The 15,326-nt window shown below is 51.6% G+C and overlaps 1 pseudogene; it reads right to left on the bottom strand.

Moving 5' to 3' along the window:
* Positions 1-1,425: 1,425 nt before the first annotated feature.
* LOC140694626 (melanocortin-2 receptor accessory protein 2-like) lies at positions 1,426-4,371 on the bottom strand (annotated as a pseudogene).
* Positions 4,372-15,326: the final 10,955 nt, after the last annotated feature.

Below are 15,326 nucleotides of genomic sequence, written 5' to 3'. Positions count from 1 at the left end.
AGACTGTGTAAATAGTTTTCAATCTTAATAATAAATAACTGTGGTTTTATTTGGTTACTTAAATTATGAATAATAATATTCACATTAGTAAAATTTATTACAATCAACATTCTTCAATGAAAATATCAAGTTTCTTTTTGCATGAACATGTATTAACTACAAGAAATGTTCCATGCTTTGTTCTACGATTTAGAGTTAGAGTCTTAAAGAATAATAATTTCCTCAAAAGATATTATGGCGAGGGGATTTCTTTTGGTGTTACAGTTCCTACATAAAATCTGGTGCATGGCTCAGGCCACTGGGAACCTAGAGATGATCAAAATAAGGAGGCATTATAAACACAGAACAATTTTTAAAGGAATTAAAAAACTGGATGTGTGAAAACAAAGAATCAGAGAATATTCTGGTGAAATAAAACTATTTTTCAGCTTAAGCAAGACACTGGGTGAATAAATCTAAAAAGAAAAAAACACCCAGAGATTAGCAGCGAGTCATGCATGCAGTGTGACTGATCAAAAGCAAGTTGTTTCCAAACAGGTGTGCAGGCTTGATGCCTTCATGAATCAAGTCTGTGTGGCACCAGGCCACCTCGAATACATGTTGACGAGGTATGTATAAGCCCTTCAACATCCCAGCTCAAAGCCCACACACGAGCCACACGACCATCACCTACACGTCTGCAAAACACACATCATGGTGAAAAGCACTTTTCTTGCTCAGTAGCCGGTGGCAGAGCACTGTGAGCAGACAGAGATACAGGGACACAGGGACACAGAGGCACCTCCCCTCACTCAGCTGATAAACTTCCGTGCATTCCTGCGGACAGGACTGTCATAAAATGCACCATGCATTGATCCTCCTCCTAGGAAAGAAATGACAGGGTTGTCCTCAGGTTTGAGCAAGAGTAGCCAGGAGATCTCAGAAGAGCTGTTTCAGCACAACCAACAGAAACGATGGCCACCGTGACCACGAGAGACGTCCCCTGCCATCTCGGTAGGCACTTGGGCTCCTGACAAAAGCTGGGCTCCTCAGTAAAGGGTTGAGTAGAAGGCACAGACCTGAGGGATGCCCCAGCAATAGGCAGGAGGTAGGGCCTGGTTTATACTGCTCTGGGTGTATCCCATCCTCATCCGAATACGAAATCAGAAATTTGCAAAACAGCAGAGCTGGGATGGATCACCTACTCCAGACTCCTCTCCTTACAGTTAAAAGGGTGGCAGCCCTGAGAGGCAAAGCAACGTGCTAAAGGCAGAGCGTGGAAGTGGCACTGTGCCAACCCCCGTTCAAGGCCGCTAACAATGAGTATGGGGCCAAGGTCTCCAACTAGGAGAATGAGACAGTGTAAATACTTTGTTCCCCCCAAAACCCCAAATGTTTTTTAAAGGCACAAAAACTCACCTTAACCAGCTCTCTTCTGTCTCCGTCTTTCTGTCTGTCTCCATTTCTCTCTCTCAGACACAAACACATACAATTTTGTGAAAGGGGAATTCCTGCCATACAAAGACAGACTTCACATCTTCAGAAAGACACTTGACAAAGCACGTTTCTCAATTCAAGTCTTTGTGTGAGGTCTGAGCAACTGGCTTATCTTCTAGAACAATTGGTGGGTCCAAAAACAGGAGATCATCTTCCCCAAAGGAAGAGTTCTGGTCCGTGTTGATGAAGTTGGGGATGTCACATTTCATTAGCCTGTTCGGCTCCTCCTCTGGCCACCTGCTGCATCTGATGGCTTCCTGGAGCTGAATATCACTGTCAAGGGCAATGGTTGAGATACCAGCTTTGGCCTTGCCCAAGTGGTCCACTTCAATGACGTAGCAGTGAAAGAGGGACCTAGATTCGTCATTGCGCTGCCAGAGAACACCTTGGGCACCAGCGGCCTTCCAAAGTCTGACACAAAGCTGTTCAGTCTGAATCTCTTCTTGGGAGACTCTGCATTGCTATAAAGAAAACCAAAATAAAAGATCGCTCACACTCTAGCTCAGTGACCTGAAGAATCATAGTTTTTGCCATCTACTGAGTGCAAGTCCCTGCACAGAGCACGCTTACAAGCACTGGAAGTGAGAGACATCACTTCTGAACACATACAATTAAACCCAAGGCAAAAGTCTCAAGTGAGGGCCCTTGGACCATCCTGAAAAGACATCTTTCCCTGAGAATCTTCAATATTGCTGTACCGCACAACACTGTTTCTCAATGGGACACTCAGATCATCTTCATCAGAATTAGTTAAAGTGCCTCTTAAAATGCAGAATTCTGGGGTACAGACACTCAGCGTCTCCAGAGGTAGGGACCGGTAGTCTGTATTTTCAGAGCCAGCAAGATCACTAAACACGCTCACGTTTAACACCGCCGTCTACATCGGGTCACCTGAGCATCGACAGTGCTGTCTCACGGGGTGGGGGGGTGTCATGTGTGTCAGGGTGCTGATCTACCCACGAGATTCCCCTGATTCTCAGAACTGACAGTGCAGCCCCATTGGGCAAGAAATACCACCACTTCACAATGCATACGCAGGGCGCCCGACTGACAGATACAATCAGTGATAGGAGAGGGGACAAAACTCAGGTCCCTGATCCCTTGTTTCACTTACTATGGGACAAATGATCAATTCAAGGGTAATAAATCAGTGAATGAGTGAATAACATGACTCTCGTTAGTCCCACGAGTGCCTGAAGAGGGAGCCTGGGCACACTGAGAACCATAACAGCCCATCTACTTAATTGCCATCCTTCCCAGATTTGTGTAAAGGTTACTTCCACCCAGGCAGTGACTCCTGAAGGGCAAGAATCATGTCTGAACACACTCTCAAATCCAGAACAGAACCTGACAACAATTAGGCTCTGGAGTCTGTGTTTAGCGAGTGTGGAATCTCAGTGATTCCAGCTCTTACACCTTGCCTTCCCATCCCACCCCTCACGATATGGCCCTTATGACCAGTTCTCCCAGGGCTGGGGCCACGGAACCCATTTACAGGACTGGAACAATCTGATCATGTAAACCATCCCCCAGAATATCATCAAGAGTCACCTGCATTTCAGGGATCAGTAATCCCAGAAGCTTTGCAGTTCAGGCAGCTGAGGGATTTTTTATATCAGCTCTGTCTTCTACTGTGACTGCCTGGGTGACATCAGACAAGGAAGTCTCAAAAGCCTGAGCTTTTTCTTTCAGGAATAATCTACTTAACAAATCTCATTGACCATTTAACAAATGTGATGTGAAGATCAATGATTTACACAGGAGTACAACATTCACTAGGTCATGGATTTTGAATCCGAGGAAAATCATTTGAGAAAGATTGACAGAATTTAGCTTTAATGCAAATTTAAGTATTGTTACCATTCAGTAAATCATCTTCTTCCCCTACTTATCACTTCACCCAAGTTTAAAAGATGTTTGAGAACAGGGATGAGTGTGCCAGCAATCTGTGACCCAATAACCTAAAATGTCACCTAGGAAAAAGAGGGGAGAAACACATTTTTAAAAAGTATGGTGAGGACAGTGGGGCCATCCCCCAACTCCACACTAAGAACCTCTGAGTAATAGCTTTCCTGCCTACCTTGGGCATCAGCTGATGTGAAAACCCACCTAGAAACCACACTGTCCAGCAGCTCTTCCGTAACACAGGCTACACTTTCTCAGGGTTAAGAATTGGGTCAAGTAACCCCTTCGCTGAAGAATAAAGACAAAGGAGAACAAGAGAGTTCTTCCCCTCCCCAGAGGAGAGCCCAGACCTTGGGCTGCATGCACTGCACCCACCTCCCAGGAGAAGGATAAACTGGAGAAGGACGTCCTGCGAAACTAGGGCAGCAAAGGTAGAGATGGGAACAAATAGACCAGCTGGCCTGGGACAGCACCCTCCGTCGCTGCCTTGGTGGCTGCCTCCGCCCCCTCAGCACATCCTGCCCACCTCCGGTGGCTAAGCTGTCAGGGAAACCGTGCTTTGCGACCTGGGGCAACAGAGGCTGCCCCCAGGCCAAGCTGCTGGGGAGATGGGAGCTAAACCACTAGCTCCCAAGTGGCAGGCTCCATACCCTCGCCATCACCCCGCCGCCCCCGCAACTTAACGCACCCCCGGGGCAATATGACCCTGAGAAGGGTGACCTGGGAACGAGGGGCAGCAGAGGCCGCCCCCACGTCAGGCCTCCAGAGAGAAGGGAGCTTATCCTCCAGCTCGCAATAGGCAGCACCCCTCTCCTCTCCACCCCCTGATCTCACTGCGCCCACCTCCCAGGAGAAACCTGACCTGGTGTGTTGTGTCAGGCGAATCTTGGGCGGGAGAGGCCGTCCCCAGGCCAGGTCAGGGGAAAGGAGAAGAGGCCCCATTAGGCGGGGCAGCCGGCAGTCGCAGCTGCCTCTGCCCCTCGACCTCATCGCGTCCACCTCCCAGGAGCAAGCTGACCTAGAGACGGGCATCCGGCTTCTTGGGCAGCAGAGGACGCCCCCAGGATTGGCCGTAGGGAAGAGGGGAGCTAATTGACAAGCTCCGCGCTGCAGGTCCTCTACCCCCGCCGTCGCCACCCTCGCACCTTAAAGGCACCGCCCAGGGCGCCCCTACCCAGCAGGCTGAATGGGACAGGTGTGTCTGCTGATCTGGGGCAGGAGAGGCCACTCCCACACCAGGCCATCGGGGAGACGGGAGCCAATCCACCAACTCCCCAAGGCATCCCCATCCCCCCGCATCAGCCACCGCTCCTGCCCCCTGACCTCACGGTGGCCTCCTCTAGGGAGCAGGCTGACCTGGAGATGGACGTCCGGCGAACTTGGGGCAACAGGGACCGCCCCCAGGGCAAACCATGAGGGGAAATGGGAGCAAATGGACCGGCTTCATGGGAAAACCCGCCGCTGCTGCCACCACCCACAAAGTACCACGCCCGCCTCCCGGGGTCAGGCTGACTAGGATACACGTGTCCCGTAACCCAGGGCAACAGAGACCGCCCCCAGGACAAGCCGCGGGGAAGATGGGAGCAAATGGGCCCGCTTCCCCGCTGCAGGCCCCCGACCCCCGCCACCCCTGCACCCTGACTACCCTGCCTCCCGCCCCCAGTTGGCTAAGTGGGACAGGGGTGTCCCGGAACCTGGGGGAGCAGAGGCCGCCTGCAGGCAACACGGTGCAGACATGGAGCTAATCCACAAGCTACCCCGGGGCAGCCTCCCTATCCCCGCAGCCACCACCTTACCAGCTCCCTGACCGCACCGCACCCATCTCCCAGGAGCAAGCTCACCTGGAGTCGGACCTCAGGCAAATCTCCGGCGGCAGAGGTCGCCCCCAGGCCAGGCCGCGAGGGAGAGAAGAAATGGAGCAGAGCTCCCTGGAACGGCCCCCCTCCCCCTGGCGCCGCCGCCGCCGCCGCCTCCCAGGAGCAAGCACACCTGGAGGCCGGCGTCCCGCCTCTAGGGCAGCGGAGGCCGCTCCTAGACTCCACCGCGGGGGAGAGCGGAGCGAATTGACCGGCTCCCCCGCGGCAGGCCCCCTACCAACGTGGGCCCCGCACCTTAACGACACCGCCTCCACTCCCCACTCAGCAAGCTGAGTGGGACAGGTGTGTCCGGCGACCTGGGGCAGCAGAGGCCGCTCCCAGGCCCGGCAGCCGGGACAAGGCAGCTATTCCACCAGTTCGCCAGGGGCAGCCGCGCTCCGCCCCTCTGCCGCTGCCGCCGCCCGCTGACCTAACCGCCCCACCTCCCAGGAGCAAGCTTACTCGGAGTCCAACATCTGGCGAATCTCCGGCGGCCAAGGCCCCCCGCCCCAGTCCAGGCTGCAGGGAAGAGAAGAAATCGACCGGCTTGCCCGGGCAGCCTCCCACCTGCCGCCGCCGCCGCCGCCGCCGCCCCAAACCATTGCACTAGCCTCCCGGGGTCAGGCTGACTGCGAGGATGTGCACTTGCCTTCTGATCCTGGCTACGTGCCTGAGCACCTCCCTGCACCTCTACACTCCCTGTACCTCTGCACCCCTGCCACTCTCTGCACTTCTGCACTGCCTGCACCCCCGCATCCCCTGAACTGCCTGCACCCTCCACAGCCCCTGCACCCCTGCCACCACTTACACCTTTGCACTGCGTACACTCCTGCACCCCTGCATGTCCCACACACCACCTCTTGGGCCTGTGGCAGAGTCTCTGCTGTTAGACCAATGCACAGGGACTCACTCTTTGCCAGTATATGATGCATCAGTGGACGTCTGAGGTTGGCTGCAGGAAGGTACATGTTCCCGGTCACTAGCCTGGGCCACTAGGGTGATCTCTGGGAGGTCACCCAGGACGGGCTCAGAGATACTGTTCTCTGGGAAGAGAGGAGTTGAAACTGCTCTTGAGGGCAGAGCTGTGCTCAGCAGGCGGTCCACGCTTCATGTTTTACACAGGGCTTCGGAGAAGTGAAACGGATCCGGCCAAGTAAGACCAGCCTGCTGTGCGCCCACCTCAGTCCTGGGCTCTGAGGCAGACCGACTGGCTCCCACCCTCAGGACCCAGTTTGGGCACCTGAATGTTCCCTTGGAGGCATCCTGTCAGTTCTCAGGAAGAAGTCTGGCTGCTTCCACCCCATGGCCCTCCCTCCCACTGTGCTAGCCTCAGGAAGGTTCCTTATTTGGGGAAGAAGGCAGCCCACCCCCTACCCCACCCCTCACCTTTCTCTAACCCAGGCTGGTGCTTTCTTTGCCCTTCAGAGTCTGGAAAGCCTTTCCCCTTCAGTTATGTCCCTTCTGAGATGGACTTGCTTCCACGCAATTCTAGGCGAGGATGCACCATGGAATGCATTGGGTAAGAGAACCAAAATAAATAGTTTCTTCTGTGAGGATTTCTGTTTATCTACTGAGGCTGGGCTGTGTGTAGTTTGCTACAGCTATTCGTGCGAGGGGCTAAAGCCGCCTGTGTGTCCTTGTTTTCATCTCCCCGCTGTCTTTGGGTTTTCCCTAGACACTCCTGAGACATTTACTTCTTTTAATTTTATTCCTGTTATTACACAGGGGCCCTACTGACATGGAGGTAAGGTGTTGGGGGAGCGGGACAGATTAGGGCATCTGTAGTCCTGTGATTAGTTCTCATTGAGCCTGTGCCCTGAGCTGTGACCTCCACAAGTATGTCTCCCTCCCCCACCCCAATTTGGGTGACACAGATGGTATTTCCCTTCTCCCAGGTAGGTTAGGCTCTGTAAAATAACTTCTCATTAAAAAACAAAACAAAACAAAACACAACCCCCCACAATTGAAGAGAATGTTCTGGGTGTATTTCAATAGAGCTATTTTTTTCCTTTCCTGGCAGAAAGCATGAGGAGTTTTCCTATGATCTTCACTCTGAGAACAGGGTACGGTCCTGGAAGTAAAATGCATGAAAAAGAGCAGGGGGATCCTCTGACTGGCCCCCTGGAGTTGTCACACTCAGACTTCCCCACGCTGAGCCTCCAGCTGGCCTCAGGGACCTGCTAAATCTGCCTGCCCCCGGGGATCTTACAAAAGCGGGTTCTGCCCTGGGAACTGTGACTCTCCAAGCCTGCCCGGCTGCCTCTCTGGGTTGGGAGAAGCTTTCCCCCTCAGTTTTCTTGTGGATCTAAGAAGACCAGTGGGTTTTCAGCTCCCTCAGCTCTGGTATTGTTTTCAGGACAGAAGGAGCAACTTCTGAGCTCCTCACAAGCTGGACCAGAGGCTGGAAGCCTCCCCTCCTCTGCCTCCATGCAGACAATCAGTGGCTGTGGTTCTAGCCGAGTTTCTGAAGATGTGGATTTAAACACACACATCCCAGCCCCCACAGGAGCACACAGTCCCATAAATCCCTACAACTTCCACTGGTAACTACGGAGCTGATGAGGACACGGCTTTCGGGACTGCAGTGGCCTGACTGCATGACTTGCTCCGTGGACAATTTACGTGCTTGTTCTGGGCCTTGTCTGAAGTGGCTTGCTTACTATACCTGGTACATGGGAAATATAAAATAAGTACTAGAACCTCCACTTCTCTCTCTTGGGCCTTCCGACCTAAAAAGTAATAAGTGAACTCAGACGGCCTAGTCACCTCAATGAGGTCAGACCAGCCTGGCTCTCCTGAGTGATGGGCACTGACTTGCACGTTTACTCGGAACAGTAGGGGAACTGCCTTCCTCTAACTGGGCCTCTCCCCACGCCAGGCACGCTCTCAGCTGAGACGGGGCCAACTCCCCCATTGAGGTGTGTGCTGGTGGCTTCAGTGTGACCTGGCCCTGCCAGGACATGAACCTGCAGTGAGGTGGAGTGTCAGGAGCGGGGGTCCCTGCTGGAGCAGCAGGGGGCCCGGTAACACCCTGCCCAGCCTGGTGCCTGGGGCTCCCCAACATCTCCTACGGCCTCCGGGTCGGCTCTGGTCCGGGCCACTCCATGCACCCTCCCAGTATCTTTTCATTAAGTCCCTTTTTTGCTTTTATCAGCCAGAGGTGGCTTCTGTTGCTTGTTCAGTGAAACAGTGCATCAGGAAACCAGACTACTTCTAAGATCAGTAAAATACCAACCTCGGTCAGCTCGCCGGGCAGACCGTGCAGCACAAAGGCCTGCACAGGGCTGTGCGAACGGCTTACGTGAAGGGTCCTCATCATCTGTCTTCAGAGATACAGAAGCTGGTAGTTCAGGTAAAACCACAGGGAGGGATTGAGGAATCCAAAGCTGGTTGGTTTCAAAGACTAACCGGTCGGACCAGACCCCTGAGCTGTGGTCAGAAGCCTGGCTCAGTGTCACGCAGACTCAGCACCCTAAGTGTCCGGTGGGGCTGGTGCTGTTCCCTTTACAGGCTCTCGTTGGGGATTCACTGTAGCCCCTTACACTCAGCAGGGAATCCAGCCCTCTTAGCCCCCACCCTGAGTGTTCCATGACACAAATCTCGGGAGTGTTTAATTTTCATCTTTGTTTAGGAGGATGAAGGTGGGGCAAGAGGAGACATAAATTCAAACTTAGTGACACCAAGTCACAGCCAGTACCTCCTCCTCGGAGAGCTATGTGCTCCCACAGTGGTGGCTGGGGGGCTGGGCAGAGCCCCTCCACTGGTCACAGTGGGACTCACTCCTCTGGCTGCAACTGATGGGTTGGACAACCAATCCAGAGGGGACAGAGCATCTTTCCCGGGAATTTGGAACTGACATACAGAAATTAATTTCACTCATCTGGGGATTGGGAGGAGGGTGGGAATCTAATGAAACCAGAGCAGGAGGGAAAGTTACAAGTGAATGAGAGAGAGACAAAGAGACTGAGCTTGTGAGAGCAAATAGTGGGAAGGAAGGAAAACAATTGGGACAGAGGAATTCCAGCCCCTGGCTGTCTAGTGTGTCCCAGCCCATCAACGAACCTGCGGGATGGTTGACATCATTCCAGTTTTGCAGATTAGGAAACAGGCTGAAAGACACGGGGGTTGGCTTCGGGTGCACAGTTAATTTAAGTGCCACTGGACCCCTCACTTCCCGCTGCCTGAAGGCACCATGATCCTCACATGGACCCTGCTGTGCTGACAGCCCAGCACCCTGATCAAAGGGACCCTGCGGGAGTGGGAACCTCTCTGAGTGTGGAGAGTTCCCTGCACCGAGATTCCATGCATCAGCAGGCTCCCGCTCACCCCAGGTTAACGTCTCCCCAGCTGTGCAGTCTCCCGACCCGCTTCCCTCCCTGCCAGGCACCCCCGGTCTTACCACCGAGTGTACAGCAGGAATTCAGGCACAGGGATGCCCAAAGCAACACGAGCCCACCGGCTGTACAAACAGCAGACTCCCAGCCCCACCTGGGCTCCATGGGGATAGTAGGTGTCCTCAACTTTCATGTATCTAAGGCTAACTGTTTCTTCAGCTGGAGGCTATAGAGAAAAATATAAGGCCCAAAACATGGTTCAGTGAGGAATTCCTCCAAGGACCAGACTCCAGAGTCTACAACCAGTTGTGCTGTCCCTCCTACCCCCTGACTTTGGGTGAGGTGGATTATTGATCAGCACAATTGCCGGTGGCCCAGCTCCTGGGCTTAGCTGCCCAGAGGGGGATGGGGGAATGGGTAAGGCCAGGGCACTCAGGAAGAGCACAGAGGCCCTGCCCTCACACCTCCGCACTTGTAAACCGTTCCCCAAACCTCAAGGCATCGGACAGAGTGCAGCCACCACAATAATGAGATGCTCCCATCTCTTCACTCACTCCTGTCGGTTCACTTACGTGCTGAGCATCCACTGGGTCACAGGACATGACACACAGGATGGCCGATGGGACAGGCTTGGTACTTACCCCTGGATCCTGTTCAGTCTGATGGAAGAATGATCACTCATAAATGGTTTCTCAAAAGGATACATAGACAGAAGACAAACTGCAGAGTGAATCAAATTTTAAAATATAAATGAAGATCCCCCAGTCTCCCCGCCTAAGCTCAACAGCATAAAGAAAATAGATCTTGCCTTTGATCACTAAGGAAGTGGTCATCCCCTCTCAGGAGGAAAGGAGAGTTATTCTTTGAGCAGGACACCGAAGTGCTCCATCGGATTGGACCAGGACCTCTGCATTCATTCAGCAAATCTGTATAAGCTCCTACTACATATGGGAATCTAGTAACTATACCCATTCCCAAGGGTCTTGGGCTTTATTAGTCAACAAAATAGACACGATTCCTCATCACTGGGGACTCAGAGTTTTAGCAGAGGAAACAGGCAGCATGTTGGGGGTAGCAAGAGCTTGGGGAAAAATAAGAGTGATATGAGCAAGCTCAGGTGATGCTGTTGGGGTGGGAGGCAGGCAGGAGGGAAAAAGGCAATCCTGGCAGATCTCACGGAGTAATGAACTTGAAGCAGAATAGATCCGGAGGAAGAAGGAAGAGCCGGAGCCAGAGGCCCCCAGAGTGATGGGGAGAGTGTGGATGGAGAGGCAGAGCATGCCGGATCCTGGAAGACTTTGGGACGACTTTGGCTCCTAAAGAAATGGTGACCCTTTTAGTGAGTTTTGATGGGATGGGTGATGTCCAATTTTTGCTTTTGTTTTGTTTTTTGGGGGGGAGGGTAATTTATTTTAGTGAAGGTGCTGTGGTTTTAACCCAGGATCTCATGCATGCTAAGCATGCGCTCTATCACTGAGCTACACCCACCACCTCAATGGATGCTTTTATAGGATCCCTCTGACTCTGTGTGGATGAGATTGTAGAAAAGCAAAGATGGAAGAAGGAGGCTATTTGGTGTCCAAGAAGGCGCTGAAGGTGGCTCCTAGGAAGGTGGGGAACAGGGAGTAGGTGGTTAATGAAGACAGAGTAGCCAGAATTAGAAAATTAGAAAAAACAAGCTGGATTTGCTGTGTGTGTGTAAGAGAAAGGGAGAGAAAGAACATGGTTCCAACATCTGGACCTGGAAAATGGGATGGATGTCCTCTCCATCCACAGGGGATGGGACAAGATGGGGCTGAGCAGGTGGAAAGGGGCTGGAATCAGCTCAGTTCTTCAATGTCATGGTTAAGGAGTCTATTAGATATTGCCACAGAAATGCCCAATAGGTAGAGGAGTGTGGTTTTTTGTTTTCTTTCTTTTTAATATTAAAAAATATAATTTAAATGTATTAATTTTATTATGTGAATGAGTTTGGAATTTTATTTCATGCCAAGGTATACATTATAATAGCCAAATGGAAAATATATCAGAAAAGGGGAGGAATGAGTGCTTTCACATAAACTGACTGTCCATAACGTAGGTTAAATTTCAATAAAACCAGTCTTCAGTGCAAAAACCTCATCTTGGTGTTACATAAAATTAAATGAAAAAGGACTATGTTGATGTATCATTATTTCATGTTACATAATAGCCCCAAACCAACACACTGTTTAACTATGAGGCTTGTAGAAATACTATTCACTTTATTGACATAAATACAGAAATGCAGAAAGGTTCTAAGGTAGAATAAGCATCTTAGTGGAAATAATAGAGATCTGAGCATTTTACATGATACGTATGGACTGATTCAAAATTTGGAAAAGTAATTTACACAGTAGAACATATGTATGAATGTGAAAGCAAGATGAACGAAAGAAAAAGAATTTGAGTATCAGGGAGAGAGTTCCAAATGGAAAGGGCAAATCAGGGAGTTTTGGACAAATCGAGAAATTGATGGCATGTCAATTTCCAAGTCTGGTTGCTTCCACCAAAGGTATAGCAGAGAGAGAGAGGAGAGACCCAGGACCCATCTCCGGGGCACATTCACAGTAAATGTTTGGAAAAAAGAGGAGACGTTGGCAAAAGACCAGCCAGTGGATCGAAAGCAGAACGATGGGCTGGAGGCCAAGTAAAGCAGGAACACGGGGGAGGAGAGATGGCAGAGCTGGGTCAAATGCTGCCAAAGGGCCACGCATGATGAAGACTAAAAACTGACCACAATATTTAGCAACGTGCGGTCACTGATGGCCTTGACAGAGCAGTTTCCATAGAGCGAGGGATCAGGGGAAAAGCCAGAGTGGGTGCAAAAGGGGATGGCTCAGGAGAATATGCAGACAGTGAGTTTAAACTACTCATTAAAGATTTGCTGCAAAGACATGGGCTGGCAATCGGTGGGGGTGAATTAGGGTCAAAGAGTGCTGTTTGTTTCTTTTAAGAGGAGGGGCTTTTATATACTGATAGGAGCCAACTAGCCGGAGAACAAAATAGATGAGTTAGTGACAGAGAGGATGGATGTGGGAGTGACAGCCTGGAGAAGATTGGATGGATGGGCCCCCTGGCGACTTTTGGATGATCTGGCTTTCGATGTCACCTGTAATAAGAGGTGGGGCAGCGAGAGTTAGGTCACAGACATCAGAAGGCAAGCGGGTGTGCTGGGAGTTGCTGGTGAAAGTTCTCTTCTGTTGGCTTCAGTTTGCTTGGTCAAAGTAGAAAAGTAAACTTACCAGCTGAGGAACGAGGAGGAAGAGTTACTGGAGTCATGAGCAGAAGATACGGAAGAGCCTTCAGGGACAATGGGACAGTGAAAAGAGCACAGGGAGACGGGGGGAGTGTGCTCTCAGAAAGTTGCATTTTATCTTTGAGGTCCCCAAGTGTTGGATGTGTGATTGCCCTTCCTGCTGTCTACAAAATAAAAATTGATTATGGTTCAGGGAAAATGCTATTTCATTCTAAGAGGCTGCCTGCTTCTCAGGAATGGTCATCTTAAACTGCAAACATTACAAAAATGTTGAAAAGAAGAACTTGTGTACCCAATGACCCACTATTTTCTATAAATTTGGTTGCTATTTAGTTCCCCTATCAATACCACAGAACCGATACTGCCTAGGATGGAGATACATCGATGCTTACATGGAAATGAAATCTGTATCTTTTTCCTAAACTCCATGGCTTCCTAAACATCCCATTCCCCTTGGAATTTAGGGGTGTCCGGTATAAGAAATGAGAAACAGTTTGAGAAAATCCCGGCTCAGAATTACACAGCACAACCTCAGCTCAGAAATATACAGCCGTAAAAATGCTTAGAAGCAAAACTCCGTAACTACTCAAAGAATTTTGCAAACCTGGGCCTGCCCAGATGTTTCCAAACTGGAAAGGTACTCCAATCACCTGACCGGGAACCAGAGGCTGGTCAGCCTTTTCTGTAAAAGCCAGAGAGTAAATATTTTCAGTTTTGCAGATCATTTTGTTGTAACCATGCAGGTCTGCAATAAGAAAGTGAAGAGCACTGGGAGACAGGAAACAAATGGGCATGCCCACACCCTCCCTTCCACTCAGGGCAGCTTCTCTGTGGTGGGGAGCTTTGCCACAATGACTTGTTTCTTTGTTTCCATTGGTTTCTTTGTTTCCACCTTACTGCTCAAGCTCAGAAATTCAAGTGAGCCTTGTCCTTCAGCATCCATGCAGAGAGAAGGCTGAGCAGGGGTGGGGACCCCACCTGACAGAGAAGAGAGATGGCTTGTCACCATGACATGAGACAATCACACCTTCCGGGGTGAAAGGGAACAAAGATAAGGGAAGGGAACAGCAGTGGGACCCCTGGGTCACCTGCCAGGCTTGCTCTCCCTCAACGGCCACCCTGGGGGCCTGGGTGGTGTTGGAACTCAGCTACAGTGATTAGGCTGAGGGGACTCAGGATAAAGGTCCCTCCGTCTCCACACCGGGTTCCAAACGCAGCCTCTCTAAGTCTACCCTCTGAGTTTCTGGAACTCAGCTTGAAGAATACATGTTCAGGCCAGACCCAGAGCCCAAGCCAAACACGACAGGGGTCACGTGGGGTTGTAAGCCCGTGCTCAGTGGTCGGGGTCTCCTTGCAAATCTGCAGAAATCCCTGTTCCGCCTCATTCCTGGGAGAAACCCCACATCTCCTCCTGCTCTGTGTGTTCTTCTCTTGAGGCTACTGTCCTGCAGGGATGCAGGGTCCTTGAACCTGGCCCTCCAAACGTACATAAGCAGCCTGTTCGATAAAACAAATTATGCACTTTTTCACATTTGCCAGTTTTTTGATTCCAGAAAGGCTGTGGGACTCTTTCTCACTGTCTCCTGTGCCCCCACCACTTGGTGGCCCTCTCCTCATGGAAACACGATTTCCCACAACTGCACCCTGCCTCCCAGCTTGTCAGAGGGGAGTGGCCCACAAAGACACAGGTGTTTGTGAGGATCCTGTCCCCCAGCAGAAAGCCTACTCCTGGAGCCACGGACAGGGATCTGGCCTCCTGAGCCGCTCAGCTCTAATTGAAAGCCTAAACTGGGGACCCCGAAAATTGCTGAATGACTTTGTGAGTCACCTGGGCTGGAGGGGCCTGATTTTTCTTTCCAGGAATGCATGTAGCGCAGCCTCCATTTTCAGGGCTGACATTCATGATGGATCTAGTTCCCCCAATTGCACCCCAGGAAGGAGAGGCCCTTCCATCCCACTGGTTAGAAACCCAGCCCAGGGGAGTTCCGAAGCACCACATCGCTGTCAGGTCCAGCATCCCTGCAGAGTGGCCCCTGCCCCTGAATGAGCCCCTTCCCTGGGTCTTCCCTGCCCAGACATGACCACACCCCTGGTGGTGCTGGGGAAGGCAGGGAGTGCAGTGAGGGGTGGGGGGAGCAGAGCCCCTTGCTCTGGAGTGAGGGTTCTTGGGGAGACCACAGAGCAAGGCACACACCACCCCCACCCTATACCCCAAACTCTTAGCTCCAACAACACAGGGGCCACTCTGCGCCCTCTCACCGTGGCTCTCCTGTGAGACTGCACCCAACCCGGCATCTGGCACCCCAGCCCTACCTCCCCTCTTATGACAGATCCCGTCTTCTTGGAAACTGCCTAGCAGCGCGTATTCAAGGCCGGCAGCGGGCCTGGCGGATCTGCACTTCAGATGCCCTACCTGGCCAGCCGTGCGTGCCTGGGCTCAGTCCTCTATCTTGCCCACCGGTAGCCTGGGTCCACGTC

This window comes from Vicugna pacos, unplaced genomic scaffold (genome assembly GCF_048564905.1).
Source record: "Vicugna pacos unplaced genomic scaffold, VicPac4 scaffold_67, whole genome shotgun sequence".
NCBI classification, from domain to species: Eukaryota; Metazoa; Chordata; class Mammalia; order Artiodactyla; family Camelidae; genus Vicugna; species Vicugna pacos.
The sequence above is the reverse complement of the archived record's forward strand: the minus strand, read 5'-3'. Positions and strand labels throughout refer to the sequence as shown.